Here is an 18,230-nt window from a genome sequence, read left to right on the forward strand (position 1 = left end):
GTTTCTTTTGCATCAATCTTCATAACTAGGTATGAGGCCTAAAATGCCTTATAGATGATCCATAAGTAGCCCATATCACCCTTCTACCATCCATTAGCCCAATATTATTCAAATCTTCATAGATCCACAAGCCTAATAGTCTCCATTCTTCAACAAAAACCAAGCTCAATAGCACCATCTTCAAGTCCAAATAAAATCTTGTAGTTCTTGCGATCATTCCTGCTTCGCATGGTCTTCGGAAAATTTGAAAAATAAACATAAAGACTAGAAAGCACCATAAAAAATAATAAAAAAAGAAAATATGATATTGATTAACTAAAATTAAACAAAATATGTTAAAATAAACTATAAAAAGAAATAAATAGAATACATCTATCACAAGATCAGAAAATCGTTAACATTATGTAACACCCTGTTTTTCGTTTTACTATTTTTATAAGGGTTTGATAAATATAAATGACGATTATACAATTATAAGAATAAACGAATTAAATAAATAAGTAAATAAACGTTAAAAATATTGCTTTACGAGAATTAATAATTTAAAAAGAGTAAAATAAAAGGTAAACGATAAAATGAAAGAATGTGATAAATTTTGATATTTATCTAATAATAATATTTGAAATAAAAAAAAAAGATTTATTAAATATGAAGAGGAAATAAAAGTCCATGGCCTAATATGCAAATTTTGGAATCCAAAATTAAGATGGAAATAGGGTTAGGGTTAAATCTGTACTCATACGAAACATCACGGGCCAATTCTGCCTAATTTTGAAACTTCTCTCCTGTCTTTTCTCTTCAGCGACGCAGACATACATATGCGTCTTCTTACTCATTTTAAGACCTGCAACCCGTGATTCTTGGAAAGTAAGTTGATCCCTATCCTAAATACCTCCCCTCTTGACCATATGAAGCTAAGCTTTCTCCCTTGAACCTCATAACCGAAGAAAACGAGAGAGAAAGTGATGGGTGTCGACTAGGGTGTTCAGAGGAAGAAGCAACCATAGAGGTCGATTCCATCCACCCCCAAGGTATGTTTGCGTCCCATTCCCTCCCTCGTAACACCCCTTGAATTTCACTGCCACCGTGGAGGGCGGAGCAGCCTCCGATGGCCCTTAAACCGGCCGGAAAACGAGGTTTAGCAGGATTTTCTGTTTTAGTTCGTTTTCAGTCTAGTTGAGCGGGTTCTTGGCCTTTATATCTATTGATAAAGATGTATTTTAGTCTGTGTGGACAACTAGAATCAAGAATATAACCTCAAAATGCATGAAAATCTTCATATACGCACATATTGCGAGATTATTTTTTATTTTTTATTTTTTTTTGTTGAACGAATTTTGTTCTATTTCAAACACTTGGATCTATTGAACTTATTAAAGGTTGCTACTTGCTAGGACTTGTCTAGAACCAAGAAACCACATTTTTACTTGAATTAGTCCTAAAAACCTACAAACGGAAAAGCTATACTCCGTGAATGATTTTGATCCATGAAATCTGATTTTCAACTAAGTTTTACTGTTAAAACATAGCCTAGATCATGTCTTACAAGTTTGTCTCTGTTCACTTCTCCTCTGTGATGGCGGCTTCAGGTAAACTTGAATGGCTCATCCTTACAAGTTATTTTTGCTAGTTTTTACATAATTTCATTTACTAATAACTCACATCATAGTCAACTGTTTTTTCGTTAATAGCTGATTAAAATTTTGTTTATTTTAGCTACTTTGGTTTAGTTTTACATATCAGTTAATTAGGATATTACACTTTACACAGTCCAGCATGTTCTTGCGTGAAGTCTAATAAACAAAACATTCGGAAATTCTCCAATTCGGTATCCTTAATTCCTATATATTTTCTAATCGCTTTTTTTTTTTTTTTTTTTTTTTTTTTTTTTTTTTTTTTTAAATTTTACATTTGTTTCTTTCTGAGTAATGCTATCTGCTCGTTAATGGTAACTCAAACACCGATAAAGAACAAACTTCAAGATTAGGATTTTGCTAGTGCAGCCTCTAGATAGTCAACTCAATCAGTTAATGCTCTGTTTATATGCAAATAAGTTGGATTTGGTTTATGCTTCTAGGTATAAAATTGATTTAGGGATTTTTTTCAAATCTTACACCTAAGGCATTTGTAACTGGAATCATCTTTGTCGTGTTTTAAAAAGCGTGCCTCAGGCGCTCGGACTTGGTTTGTCCCACTTTGTTCTTGTCCCATTCAAAGGTTATCTTTGGTTCTTTTCAGTTCGATCTAACACTTAAGGCATTGGTCAGAAAAGGTTATGTCATTTGTGACTTGAATCATCTTTGTCACACAGGTGTGCATTGATTGGCTAAGACCAAGGATAATCAATCTGCTTTGTGTATAAAGTTCATTTACTTATGAGAGTAGTTACATATCCCTTCCCTAAAACTTTATTTTAACTCGGACCTCCCTGTGTTTTCTTTTTATTGCACCTATGGTGCTGGATGCTGTTAATGCTTGGCCTTTAAAGTAATGTAAAATGACTAATTTACCTTTGCTTAAATATATTTGTTATTTTTTTTTTAATAAATAATTTGTATGCCCCCATCTCCATCAACATCTTCCTTCATCCTTTCTTTTTCCAACAATAGACCTCCATTGTCTCTCATCCTCGTCTCTCCAAAACAATCCACAAAAAATTGAAAGCCTATTTTTCTTCTTTGGATTCGTTTTGCTGAAATTTCTTGTTTGGCTTCACTTTGAGTTTGATGAAATTTATGGGTTTTGTTCGAGTTGTAAGCAAGATTTAGGTCTCAACACACTCCTCTCTCTATTTTGGTTATTGACGCGTAAGAGACATACAATCACACATTAATACAAATCCCCTGTTACTCTTTGCTTGCACTTTGCTGAATGTCTTGTTTGGATTCACTTTGCTGAATTTTAGATTTATGATTTTTGTTTCGAGTTGTGAGCAGATTTTGGGTCTCAATTGCACTCTTTTGTTTAGTAACATGTATCTTCATCCACCTTTAAAATCGTGAACTTGTTCATATTCAAACACAAAGTGATGGGGTGTTTAATGATCTCATAGTGGAGCTCTTTTGTTTTATTTTTTCCGTTATCCTCCTCCTGTTAGCATACTTTGCTAGGTACAAAAAAAATTTGTAGTTTAAAATCCAAATTCTTAGCAACGTAATAAGCCAACTCAAATTAACCCAACCTATACAAAAATCATTATGGAAACAAATGAAATATAAAGAGGGAAGAGATTACCATTTCAATTTGGGCATTAAAGAAAGAAGAAGCAGAAAGATGAAAGCATTGAGATGAGGAGACATATCATTTGACTCAAGCCCATGAATGTTAGTTGAAATCCTTTAGATGTATACTCATAGTAGTTCTAGTGATACAAAAATCTGAATTTGAAAAGATTGTTGTTGCTACATTTTTGGGGTTCTATAAACAACCATGGCAAGAATCTTTTTTTTTTGGTTAGATCTAATTGTTTGTTGATATCAAGTGAAAGCGTGAAATATTTTATTAATTTTGCGATGTCTCTCATGGGATATAATAATGGATGTTGTAGCTGTTTTGAGAATGGTATTTAGTGTTGATTTATTCAAGGATTATATAACTGGTACTTTACATTACTTTACATTGACAACTATAAGGATATTGTAGGTTAAATGAATAAATCGGTCTATATTTTCTTCATGGCTATGTAATGGTTATTCTACATCAATACTTAACTATATCTATGTTGGATAAAGGATCCATAAACCTGTCATATATTTGCTGTTGACCCTCGTAGTTTCACTAATTACCATTGTGAGGCCCGTATAGATGTCAATATCATTACCTTCCTTCCCTTCCCTGATGATGAAGAGATTTAAATAGGAAAAGATCTGAAACCGAAAGCGGAGAGTACAAGTAAGGCATTATAAACTTCTATTATTGTGTTGTCTAAGAATTATGCTACTTCAACATGGTGCCCGATGAATATAGAATCATACAAATTGTCAAAACCAAACCATAAAACTTAGAGAGATGATGATTCATAACAATTGTCAAACCTAAAACACTTTATGCACGATACCAAATCCATAGTAGATGTATCTTAACTATTATAACATAAAAGACATTAACTTGGTCAAACCAAATCATGCATATGTTTTTACTATTAGTAACCTGCAATTATAGATTTTTGGAGGATGTTAACTCTAGGGATAAGCGTGAGACGGAACCGGTACCGACCAGTATTGCTAAATTCCCGATAATTGAATTTGATCGAAAGTTAATCCCAAGTACCGAACTGAACTAACATTGCTGGTATGGTACAGGGCGGTAAGTTTTTGGTCCTAGCATCAGTACGGTTGGTATTGAATCCCTAATTTTGTGATTTTAGAGTACTCAGTACGGTCCTCGTATGTTTAAATTTGATACGGTTTGGTACTGGTTGCGGTACGATACACGCATTAGATTGGGTATTGGTACTAATTTCTCATATGTAGTTCACAACATAATCAATTTGAAGCTCGTTGACCTCGACCGGTGGCATCATATAATGTTTTGCGTTCCCTCGGTGTCCACCCACCTGAAGACCTTGTTGTTGACATGCTATGACTAGTGGTCAAGCATCGACTTTCAATTCAATAGTTGCAATAAATGCAAAGGACTTTATGCCTAGAACTCAATCATGCGTGCTTAGCTTAGTCTCTTGTTTAATACTTTCCTTGAACAACTCTAAGTATTGTCCACCTCGGTTACCTTGGTCACCTTGGTCAGGTACTCCAGATGGGAAACCTTCTTAAGCAAGTTAGAAGCCTCCACGCACAGTCGTGTATGTATGAATTTTTTTTCTTCGGTTTTAAAAGATAATTGTAGTTGGCAATAATGTCATTCATAAGAAGTGTCCCACTGATCTCATTTTTGAATCATAAAAAACATTGCATCTGGTTCTATGTTGAATGCGGTATGTGCTCATAGGCGTCCACTTCGGCCCAACCCACATTGTATTTGGAAATGTGGAAGTTTTATTACTTTTTAACATTTATGCTTATATTTTAATGGCGCTTAGGATTTACCTAATTATATGGCAGTAGTGTCCTCAAATTGTCACACACGGTCCTTAAAGCCATAACCCAACTGTGCTTAAAGCTACGGATGTCTCAAGCCATGGTTTTCTCTAGAAAGACAACCTCAAATTCTCGTTCAGCAACACACTTAATAGCTCCTCAATGTCATTTAGGGTTGGGCTTGTATTCGGTACGTTAAACGATAATGACACGTACTTAACGCTCTGCTTGGGTAGTGAAAAATCTTCATTATACGTGCACACGCTCCAATGTGACCATAGTTTCAAGGGATAATGGGGAGTTGCACATGAACCCTCCTCATGCAAAAGATGCACTAGGGACTATCTTGTTAAGGAGACTATGAAATCTATTTCATTCATTTTATGCTTCAATTCCATCAATAGTTTATGTACAACTCACCATTGTCCTCGGAAGTTATGGTCGACGTTAGAGCATGTGCAAATATACCCTAGATTTTTTCACCACCGCAAATCGAGGACATTATTGGTATATCATTTGGTAAATCTCAAGTCCCATTAAATTCTATAAGCATAAAAGTTAAAAACTGATAAGTCTTTCATAATTTTATGTACAATGCGACTTAGGATGAAGTGGACGCCTATGAGCACATACCGCATTCAATTAAGAACCGGATGCAATTCTAAAATGAGATCAGTAATTGGAGCACTTGTTGTAAATAACATTATTGCCGACTATATTTATCTTTTAAATTCAGAGAAAAAAAACCCATACTTACACGACGGTGCATGGATGCTTCTAACGTGCTAAGGACATTATCCACCCGGAGTACGAGTACCTGATCAAGGTGGACAACACTCAAAGTTACTAACGGGAAGCATTAAGTAAGAGACTAAGCACACATGATGGTTCTAGGTATAAGTTCTAATGGGCTCATTTCAACTGTTGAATTGAAGACGGACACCTGACCACTAGTCCTAGCATGTCAACAACACAGATTCAGGTAGGCGTCAGGGGAAATGCCAAATAGCATACACCTGATGCTACCGTTCGAGGTCAACAAGCTTCAAGTTGATCATGCTGCGAGCATCCTCCTATACTATATGATTGTAAGTTATTAGAAATAAAAATGTGCATAATTTTAGTTGACGAAGTTAATGTCCTTGATATTACAGTAGTTAAGATAAATCTAATATGGATTTGGTACCAACTTTTAGGCATCAAGTGTTTTGGTCTTGGCAATTGTTATGATTCACCTTGTCTTCAAGTTACATGTCTTGGTTTTGACAATTGGTACGGCTATTTAAGTAGGACTGTAGAAGTATGATTTATTCCTACCTGGTTTTTATCTAATTTGCATACAAGTCCAAAAAATAACAAACTCACAGTCTCATATATTAACAACATACTATTAGTTACTTACTCAGCAAACACAAAACAAATTTTTTGAATAAAATTTTGTTTATTTTAGCTAATTTGGTTTAGTTTTACATATCAGTTAGGATATTACACGGTCCAGCATGTTTGTGCGTGAAGTCTAATAAACTAAACATTAGGAAATTCTCCAATCCTATAAAAATGCTCCTTAATTCCTTTATACTTTCAAATATATATATATATATATATATATATATATATATATATATATATATATATATATATATATATATATATTTGATTCTTTGTGAATAATGTTATCTGCTCCTTAATGATAACTCAAACACGGGTAATGAACAAACTTCAATATAAAATTCTAAATTTCCTAGTGATGTTCCTATTGTGCAAAACTTGCTGATCAGTTGAAGCCAGAATGTAAGATATCTGGTTCTTGTGAGAACTTACAGGAGTTATAATCATTAAAATCAAGATTAGGATTTTGGTAATGCAGCCTCTAGATAGTAAATGAGTTAATTAATGCTCTGTTTATATACAAATAAGCTGGACTTAGTACTTGGTAAGTTGGTATATGCTTCAAGGTACAAAATTTATAAGTGATTTCTTTTCAAAATGTAAAGGTTATGTCATATGTGATTTGAATCAAATAATTTATATAAAGATAAACTACAATTAAAATTAACAGAAACCAATAATTAAAACCTAAAAATAATTTATCTGTAACATATAAAATGCAAATAAGTTATCTGTAACATATAAAATGCAAATAATTTATATAAAGATAAACTACAATTAAAATTAACAGAAACCAATAATTAAAGCCTAAAAATAAAAAAACCATGTTGGCATCTACATCATTTAATTGAACTTAATCCACTATTCACTGTTACACACCAAGACCAAAACCAAAACAAGTCATATTTTAAAAGTATGTTAAAAGTCAGATCTGATATGCAACAAAAATACTTAAAAACACAAGTCATATTCTAGCCTTTAGGGGGATTTAGAAATTAGGACTGATGTGCAAGAAAAATACAGACTTTGGACGTATTTTAACTTTGGAACAAAAGTACATTGCTATTTAAAAGAAACCATCAACTTAAATTCTACTAAATCTTTAATAACGGTTTGGTTAATTTGATTAATTCAGTTACGATTTGGGTTTTCGGCTTTTATGCTCACCACTATATGTAAAAGTACTTAGGCTAAATTACATATATGGTCCCTGTGGTCTGTCAGTAGTTACAGAGCCTGTCTCTAAAACTTTTTTTTTTTTAACTTGGACCATCCATGTGGCTACTTTTATTGTGCTCATGGTCCCGATGCTGGATGCCATTAGTATTTGGCTGTTAAAGTAACGTAAAATGTCTAATTTGCCCCTGCTTAAGTTTTTTTTTTAGTTTTTTTAACCTTTATATCCTCATCTCCATCATTCCATCATCATCATCTTCCTTCATCCTTTCTTTTTGCAACAAGAGACCTTCATATTCTCTCATTCTTATCCCTCTAAAATAACTGAAACCCAAATTTTCTTCTTTGGCTTCACTTTGGTGAAATTTCTTGTTTGGCTTTGCTTTAATGAAGTTTAGATTTATGGTTTTTGGTTTGAGTTGTGAGCAAGTTTAAGGTCTCAATTGCACTCTACTCTCTCTATTTTGATTATCGATCGCATAAGACACATACAATCACACACTAATACGAATCCCCAGTTACACTTTGCTGAACTTTTTATTGGGCTTCACTTTGCTGAAATTTCTATTTATGATCTTTGTTTAATAACATGTATCTTCCTTCATACTGGAGCTCTTTTGTTTCATCTTTGGTGGTTGGAGATGGTTATGGGAGTTGATGATGGGGGGGTAAAACAGGGATGGGTATTTTAGTCAAAAAGTACCTTAGAAAGTGCATGACTTGTTAGATTCGAAAACATATCATTTGGAACCTGCCCATGAATTTTAGTTGAAATCCTTTCAATTTATGCTAATAGTAGTTCTAGTCATACAAAAATTTGAATTTGAAAAGATTTTAGTTGCTACTTCTTTGGGGATCTATAAACAACCATGTCAAGAAATTTTAATTTTGTTTAGATCTTTTAATTGTTTGTTGGCATCTAGTGAAAGCTTAAAATTGCGCCTATATATTTTTCAATCTCTCTCATGGGAGATAATAGTGGATCTTTTAGTAGTTTTGAGAATGGTATTTGATGTTGATTTTTTTGTGGATTACTTAATTGAAATTTAATGGATTTTAGTTAGATAACAATAGGGATGTTTATGTGCATAAATCAAATGAACACAAAGGGGTCATTTGCTTAAAGATTTGTGTGTGCCTTACTGGAAGCTCAACTACCTCACGGATTTGTGTCATTTGCTTGGAGAGCCTACCAACATGATCGTACCCGATCTCATTCCACTGATCCTCATCTTCCCTTCTAAGGGGCTCACCTTCCTTGACAATTTCCATATAGAGTGCAATTACACAATAATCTTGTGGGTCGGTTTCAATGACTTTGAACTCTACGCTTCTCATTCCTCCCATTATAAGAAAGAAGTCACCCTTTTTGAACTTGACCCCATTCTCTTGGTACAGTTCTTTATAATTATGGTTTAATGAAGGAGTAAATAGCCTTAACAGAAGCTGATTTTCTGGAAACATGATAGTTATGTCAAGATTCAAGCCAACAGCATCACAACAACCAGAAGCCAGATAGTTATCATCTACTGTGCTATGTATCAAACTTAATTGTTCCTTGAATCCATGGTGTGTCCTCAGCAGCTTCAGACTTGATGCTCGACTTTTAGATGGACGGTATACCCCACATCCACAGTAACAAGGGTTGTGCAAAGCATGTGCTAATGATTTTGGATTTCTAGAAGAATTGTTCAGAGGTTCGAGTCTGGCATACCAAGAACGTAAAAGTGAAGCATTTGACTTTAAATTCTCTAGGTAATAGACCATGTTTGGAATAGAAGTGATAACTTGTGAAGTCCAATAAAAAGTAGATTTAGTTGTTTGAGCGATAGTACCAGTCTCAACACTTCCCACTGGTACGATTCCAATACAAACAACCTTGTAGACCTCTTGAAGTGGTAGACGGAGTGGCTTGTCCGGTGGTTTCTTAAGTTTTTTTCTCTGATCAAGTGCTTCAAGAAGGGTTGGTCCTTATTACCAATGAAGGCTGGTTGACCTCTCATTGATGTTATCTTTAAATGAAGAGCTTGGAACCAATGAGATTTTGTCATGGTTGTATCCCACTTCCGTCATGATTTCCTTACAGCCGGATTTAGAATAATGTGGTACAGTGACGTCCATCTTGACAGGATTTTCTTCACAAACAAACAACCTTGGAGGCTAGGGTATTATTGTTGGTGCTGGCCCTAAACAAGCTCTAAGAACCGATTTACTACTGTTATTGGAGTTGGCCTTCAGGGCTGTGGCGAAGTTGGTGGAAGATAGAAGTTCAGTACTTATCCTTAGGGTTTTGGGGGTGAAATTGGAAGAAACTGATGCTGTCAACTCCAAAGCGGTTGGTGCAAAGCTTGAGGAAGCGGTCATCAATGGTGACGAGAAGGTCTGTGCTGGTGAAGTCATTGGCGTTTGCAAGACTTCTTGATTTACCGTCATTTTAATTCCGGACCTAACTTCTTATCGGCCTTAATAGTCTGATCCCAAGCATGTAAGCCCAACTTGCCAAATTTGACCCATTTCTTCGACGACCTAGGTATCCCTCTTTCGTTACTTCATTTAACTGAACCGTCATGCTAGGTATGTGCTCTGTTACTGTGGCTGTGGCGGCTGAGAATACGCTACTAGATTCCGACGATCCGCAACAACTCCTTTCTGGTTCAAAATCGGATCTCTCTTTCCCCTGTTCCTTGCTTCTAATTCTCGGAATGGTGGTAGTAATTATGGTGGTGGTCGGAACTGACTCTTGCTGCTGTTATGGTCGGAATCTACTAGGGATCCAAATTGAGAATCCGTCAAAATCTGTTCCGCTGCATGGTTGGAAGATTTGAACCACCGGCGAATTAATCCCTTAAGCTCTTCCCAGTCTCGTATGGGTGGCTTCAATGCTCCTTGATAGTTTATTTTATTTACAATAGGAAGATCTTTATTGCTTAGGAGATTTCTGGTTTTCTCCCCTGTAGTGTTCTTTTTATAGTTTATTTTAGTTTATTCCATTCATATTTTAGTTAATTTCAATGCATATTTTCTATTTTGTTATTTTATGACCACTTTCGGGTACTTTTGAATTTCGTGAGGGTAATTGCAGGTCTTACGAAGAGTAGCGGAGCGGGATCTTTGGGAAGCGATTGGGCTTGGAAGACGTAAAGAATTTTGGGCTTGATAGCTAATGGAGTTGATGCATGGAGTGAGCTTGCTTATTAATCGAAGGCTTGGAGGAATTAAACTTTAAATTTGCAAGATGTGGGAGAATTTTCAAGGGTGTGTAGATTATCGATCGGGCGATTACGGGAGCTTTGGAGGATTTGGAAAAGACAAATTGGGCTCAAATTGAAGAGAACTTGAAGAAAAATAGGCTAGAAGCTGATCGGATTCAAATTGGGCCAATGGACTTGTAATGACCCAATTTTTTTTTTCAAAGGAAATTTTCATCTTTGAATAATCAAACACATTTCCATAAATTAAGAAATCCATATATAATTGTTTTCAAAACACAAGTCAAATACAACTTTATTCCAAACATCAGAGTGCCTCGTAAAAACACCTGAGTGAGAGTGCACGCCGCGTTATCACGCCTTGCCCTAGCCCTGGGATCTGAAGTACCTTAAACAAATCCACAACCTGTAAGCTAATGCTTAGTGAGTTCCCCAGAGCATACCATACACACAGTCCACCTATCACATATCATATTAGCTATAAAAGCTACACATACCACATAAGTCATGCATACATAAACCTGAAAGGATGTCGTGGGCTCCCCCCAGGGTCTTACAACATCGTGCCATGGGCTACCCCACATGGTCTTATATCCAACTCCTATGGGCTCCCCCGAGGTCTTCCATGCAATAACATACATAATCAAATAACATATCATGTATTGCAGAAGTATCTATACATTACCTAACACGTACATAAACCTGTAAGGATGTCGTGGGCTCCCCCAGGGTCTTATACCATCGTGTCATGGGCTACCCCACATGGTCTTTACCTGGGAATGCTATGGGCTACCCCACATGGTCTTACATCCAATTGCTACGGGCTTCCGTCAGGGTCTTCCATGTTATTATAACATACAATCACTAACATATTACTTAGCATAAAGCTAACTACCATACCACATATCTCTACAACAGCCAGTGTACCACATAACATAAAATGGGCCGGCCTTGGTGCCTTAGACCATTTGGTATGGTAAGACTGAACTGATAAGTTGAAGTCAGATATATCCCACACGCTGCTCCTTATCAACTGCCTATAATCATCAAATGATTAACTTATCACAATCCCATAAATACCCTCAGAATCAACCCCGGTCAAAGTTAAGGTCCATAGTCAAGGTCAAGTCCATGTTGACCTTAACTCGTCGAGTATAACTAGCCACTCGTCGAGTTCCTTGCATGACTCGTCAACTCGCCGAGTCACTTTAGTGACTCGTCGAGTTCCCTAATGTTTGAGGCCTCAAACTCTCAACCGCAAACTCATGACCGAAAACCCTTGACTGAATACCCTTGACCGAAAACCCTTGACCGAATACCCTTGACCAAAATCACTCAGGATCCCGAACACGGGATAAACCCTTCCCGACTCGTCGAGTTGACTAAGGGACTCGGCGAGTTCCTTTAGTCCTTCTCGTTTTCGGTATTTTCCAGTGGGATCTAGGGTCCCAAACTTCAGATCCAACCTTCCCTAGTGTAGATATCATGTAACGTTGCAAACTTTACATGCATGCAAAACCTCTCAATGCTAGAAAGTTGAAATTACGCTCTCTACAAGGTTTTTGTGCATGGAAAGGGTTAAGATACTTAAAGGAAGCAACTTTATGACTTTGGGGACCTAAAGAGGTCCAGATCTGGAACTATGTCCTTGTGATAAGTCCAGATCTAAGTTTGGACTCCATTTGCCCCAAAATGGTCATATACTTGAAAGGGAAGTGATCTAAGAATTTATAGTTCAAGGTAACGACTTTTTACCTTAAAATGGTGACCACTACAGTGTAGATGCCCGATCTACTGCTTCCCTTCTTGTTCCTTCTTCTAAACTCCTTCTTCAACACACCAAAGTTTGCTAAACCAAGCTCTTACTCTCACTCAAGGAGGTTCACGGCCGAAAACAGTTGTCTCTAGGTAGTAAAGTGCTAAAGGAGGCTACATAAGTCCTTTAAATAGGGTGCAAACCCTTGAAAGTTAGGGTTTCTCCTTACAACTCCTACTCGCCGAGTTGGCCTCCGAACTCGTCGAGTAGGTCCCGATTTCGTGTCCATAAGTCACTTCTCTACTCGACGAGTTGGACTCCCAATATTGCTTCTTATACAATTGGATTCCAATATTGGTTCAAATATTAGCATCCGTGAAAATAAAAAAATACAGATATTTATAACAAGGTTTAATATGGTTAAGATTAATAATTATCTTTTGTCATATTAATTTAATTTTTTATTTCATTAACTTTTAAAATCTTTAGACAAATTTTCAATTACTTGATATTTCTTTTTAGTTATTTAAATAATTGGATAATAATATATTGTACATTATGTGTATATATTATAAAAACTATATTTAAATTGTGATTCAAAATAAATAATGTATTTTACGATATTAATTTGAGTATAACAATAATAAAATACAAATATGTAGACTTAATTAAAATAAACATATTTGTAATTTAAAACATTAATATTATTTTAAAATAATTTTTATTGTATAATATAAAGATATCAATAAAACTAATAAATAATCCAGTAGGATAATCAAAAATGTCATCATATGATATATAGAAAAATGGCTATTATTTGGCTGTTTGCTATATGGAATGTTATTTTTAACAGCTAAACCTTGTTCACATTCAACTATATATATCCAAAAAAATATTTGTATTTATGTTTAATTAAAAACATAAAAAAAAATATTTTATTTTTAAAAACCTAAAAAAGAAGTCTACAAAATAAATATTTAGTGACTAATACGTTCCAACGTATAAAAATTCACCTAAACTTCACAAATGTTTTTGCTACAATTTTTGTGATATAAACTACAATGATATAGAATGGAGTAAATGAGATCATGAGAATAAAATGCATAGAATCCAAAGAATAAGTGTAAATTATACCAATAGTCTTTATGGTTTGGGGTAATTTGTAAATTTTGTCCTAACTCAAATAATATAAAGATGTAGTGTGGTTTATTGGGAAAATGACTTATTAAGGTAATAACTTTTCGGTATGTTCACATCTGGATAACTATCTTTTTTTTGTACACATCTAGGTAACAAACTTGTTGGAAGTGTTCATATATGACCATTATGATCGGCTGTAGTAGGTTACATCCTAGTCCTAGATAGACCTGACAATAGGGCGGGTTTAGAGCGAATCGACCTTGATCCAAACATGTTTAACAAATTTCAAAAGCCAATCCAAACCTGCTCCGTAACCCGTAGGGTTTTGAATAATGAAACTCATACCCTTGTCCACGGAATCAATAGATATCCAAATCCGCCCTATAACCCGTAGGTCTTTTGAATTATCAAACAAAAATGTTAATTTAGAAAACACATTACATACTATAAAATTACTATTATAGTAACTTCCGATTGATTTTTGAATATCGAATGTGTCACACCCCAAAACCGGAACGACAGAAATGTTATGGACGGAGGACGTCATGTACAGTATCACAACACAGAATAGTAGTAAACAAGCAAACAACATCATTCATTGCATTAATAATGTATTTTAATACAAGTGTGTTCTGTATAGTTTATAAGACACCAAAAATATGAATCAAAATAAAAGATGAGTCTTGAATGAGCTCCATCTTCTCAAAAGCTGTCCTCAGTACCTGTTTACTAATGACCTGAGAATACTAGTTATTTTGAAAGAGTTTATCAGCTTTAAAGTTGGTGAGTTCATAATCATTTTAGTGTCATTGTTTGTATAAAAATGTTTGGATGTATAAGTTTGTAAATGTTTGTGTCTCCTAAAAAATCCTATATTTTCTATTAAAAGTAGCATTCTACAAAGGCATCAAATGTGTTGTATGTATGTTCATTTTAAAAGTGAGTATTCCTCCCAAATGTAACTATCATTAATAAAATATAGTTTTTACATTACTGTTTATGTGAGAAGATCACAAAGTAGATGTAGTGGGAAAATAACGAAGTACTGTAGTATTATGTTATAGTAACTACTGCTGTACTAACTACCTTAAACCAATTGTTAATTAAGGTATAATGTGATATAATTGTAACCATACTTGATCGACCTAGTAAAACACGACGCTCGAAGATGTCGAGATGGTATGACATTCATCACCCGAAGACCTGCAGGTCCCACTGTAGCTAGCAGCAAGGTGCAGGACAGTCAGTCTAGTATAGATCTATACACGAATTCACGCTCTCCCTTCAGAAGACTTTGGTTACAAAATGAGCCATGCCAGAGATGCCATGCCCCGAAGTATTGCCTTACATTTATGTTATAGTATGTATGTATTGTATGTACTAGTGTAGTGTATGTTCTCTCTGCTTCTCATCATAATATGTTTTTTGTATAGTATATAGTGTGTATGAATTGTATGTACTAGTGTATGTTCTCTCTGTCTAGTGTGTAGTACGTTCTCTCTGATTCTCATCATAGTATGTTCTTTTGTATAGTACATAGTGTATGTATTGTTTCTCGTTATAGTATGTATCGACTCATGTATGAACTGACTCTTTGTATGTTTCATTGTACTAGAAAATAGTAAGTAGTATACCTCTAAACTATACCTATTATAGCTTACTAGAAATATTGTTTGAATGACTTAGTAAGTTTATACACCTTTGCTACCTAAAGGTGATGAAACTGAGGTAAAAGCTTTATATCTATACATATATACGTAATATATAACTAAGGATCAAATGACACTCGGACAAACAACAAGGTACTCTAAGTCCACAACCAAACAAGGAACAGGAATTAAAGTAAGTTATCAGTCCTAAGTCTTTCAAACGTTACTTATATAACTATATATGTATTGGACATGATTTTGACAATATATAAGTTTAAAGAATTGAAAGTAAATATTTGGTAACTAAGACTAAGTTTGATAAAGAGTTTAATCATGAAAAAGAGTTTGATAATCATTTTGAAGTAGTTTTGTTGACAAAACAGTTAAAAGTATAGTAAATCCATTTGTTTGATAGCTATAAATCACATGTGATTGATATTATAACTATAATGATTCAACTTGTATCCCCCCATAAAAGCATTTAAAAACATTTAAAAGGTTAATTAAGGGGTATGAACTCACCTGTAGTGAATGATGCGACTGTAAGATCGGTTTAGAAAGTTGAGTGTCAATTGCAGACTTGAGCACAAACGAATCCTATTATCCATATAATGACATATATATGTATACAATTAGTGCTTGTAACAACTAACTATTGAACTTGGACCACCTTAGGTACTAGTAAACACTTTTATTGAAGTGTTACAACCATATATGATTGTATATAAGGGGTATATGGCTATACAAGGGAGTGTATGGTCAAAATACACCACTTGTGTGTGTGTGCGGCCGCACACTCCCCTTAAAGTGTGCCAAAACGTATTTTAAGGACTTAGGACTCATCTAGGAAGATTTCTTACTTCATGCTCTAGCCTTATATGGAGTTCATTGCCATTTTAGGACCTAAAAAGGGTGTGTATGGATGCACATGGTGTGTGCGGCCGTACATATGGTGTGTGCGGCTGTACACACCTGAAGATCATGAGAAATGAAGTTTTTCATGCATATCTTCAAGTGTTCTTGGCATATAACCAGTTATGATTAGTGGATACACGATTTAGAGGCTTAGAAGTGTAGTTAAACTCCAAAAAAATGTTGTATGTGTTCTTGGTGTTCTTGGTGTTTTTGAAGATCTAACACCAAATATGTGTTTTCATGGATCAAATCAAATGGGAAGGCTAGTTAAGTTCCTGTATCAACTAATTAAAAGGAAGAATTACTTACTCTTATGAAGATCAAGATGAAGATTTGGATGGTACTTGAGAGAGAAACGAGTTCCAGCTTTGAAGGAGTGGAAAAAGTGTTCAAAAATGACTAAGGGTCATATATATAGGTGGGGTATGTGGCTGAAATGGGTGTGCGGCCGGACACACCTGTGTGTGGCTGTACACTCAAATGTGTGGCCGCACACTCCATGTGTTGGAGTGTTTGGCCCGAGTTTGTTTGATATGCTTCGCGTTATCCCATTTCTAGGCTCCTACCTTAATTGTACTAGGTTTAGAATACTCAAAGAGACCCTAAACAGTGCTAAAAGATAGCAAAACGAGTCTAACTCTGATTGAATTGATCTATTATACAAGATAGAAATTTCGGGTGGTCACATCATTCCCCCGTTAGAGGGAATTTCGTCTCGAAATTAGAGTTTAAGTGTAACAACGTAAATTTCCAAAACAATTTTTCACTTTTAACACATAATTTCATTCATAAAGAAATCCCAAAATCCAATGTTTCACATATTATCCGAATAAAACAAATCCCAAGATCTCAATAGATAAAATCCATCAGTGTGTACGACTCATGTCGGTGCCTTCCCGCGATCCTCGCTGGTACCTGAAACACATATCACATAACACAGTAAGCACAAATGCTTAGTGAGTTCCCCAAAATACCAAATACAACACATAGGCCACTCGAGGCTATAGTACGACCCTCTGGTCGATGTGTCTCAGCGGGACCCTCCAGTCCCGTAGCTCGTTGGACCCTTCAGTCCAGTCTGTATCATTGGACCCTTCAGTCCGGTCTATATCGTTGGACCCTTCAGTCCGTTGTATATCGTTGGATCCTCCGGTCCGGTCTATACAACACATAACATATATGTATCAAAATGCACATAATCTCATACATACAAATAGCACACAAGACCCTCCGGTCTACACATAGATACCACTCTAGGTAATGTATAGTGAGAAGACTCACCTTGTATGATGTCTAGTAAACTCTCGTGCTCGATATTCCCAATCTAGCCTCCGCCTCTAATCATATAAACTAATTTATCTGTAATTATCAACGATTCTCATAGGCTAGACTAATCCCTTCCTATAATCTCCCAGAAGGGAAAAAAAGACCATTTTATCCCTTCAATGGTCCAATTATCCAAGTGCTGACCAACCCTAGAAGTCAACGAAAATCAACTCCAGTCAACGGTCCAATTCTGACCAGACTCGTCGAGTGGACCCATGCGACTCGTCGAGTCCCATAGATTCTCAGTGGACTCGGGAAGACCCAGATCATCGAGTTAACCCCTAACTTGTCGAGCTATCGCATGATTCAACTCATTGGGACAAACCTTAAGCTACTCGCCGACTCGGCTCCTCACTCAGTAAGTCTGTTAAGACTCTTCTTGCATTCAGACGGTTTTAAGGTGGAATACTTCCTCAAACTCCAGATCCATACTCTAAGGGCTCATTTACCACGTAAAGTCATAAGCTTTACGTCCATGCATGGCATTTTGGGCATGAAATGCCAAGAAGATGATCTAAATGGGGTTTTCACTCATAAATACCAACAAGGTTGAATAAAGCAGTAACCTTTGGGTGATAAAGACCTCCTAAGGTCCAGAGATGGAGTTCAAGCCTCCTCATGAACCCTGAATCCT

The 18,230-nt window shown here is 35.5% G+C and overlaps 1 long non-coding RNA gene across 1 annotated transcript; it reads left to right on the top strand.

Annotated features, from left to right (window-relative positions):
- Positions 1 to 837: 837 nt before the first annotated feature.
- LOC145042117 (uncharacterized) lies at positions 838 to 11,092 on the top strand. The gene is made up of 2 exons (XR_013680548.1): positions 838 to 1,031; positions 10,684 to 11,092. It is a non-coding gene; the product is annotated as an uncharacterized LOC145042117 (long non-coding RNA).
- Positions 11,093 to 18,230: the final 7,138 nt, after the last annotated feature.

This window comes from Lactuca saligna, chromosome 1, assembly GCF_052625555.1.
Source record: "Lactuca saligna cultivar CGN05327 chromosome 1, ASM5262555v1, whole genome shotgun sequence".
Taxonomy (NCBI): Eukaryota; Viridiplantae; Streptophyta; class Magnoliopsida; order Asterales; family Asteraceae; genus Lactuca; species Lactuca saligna.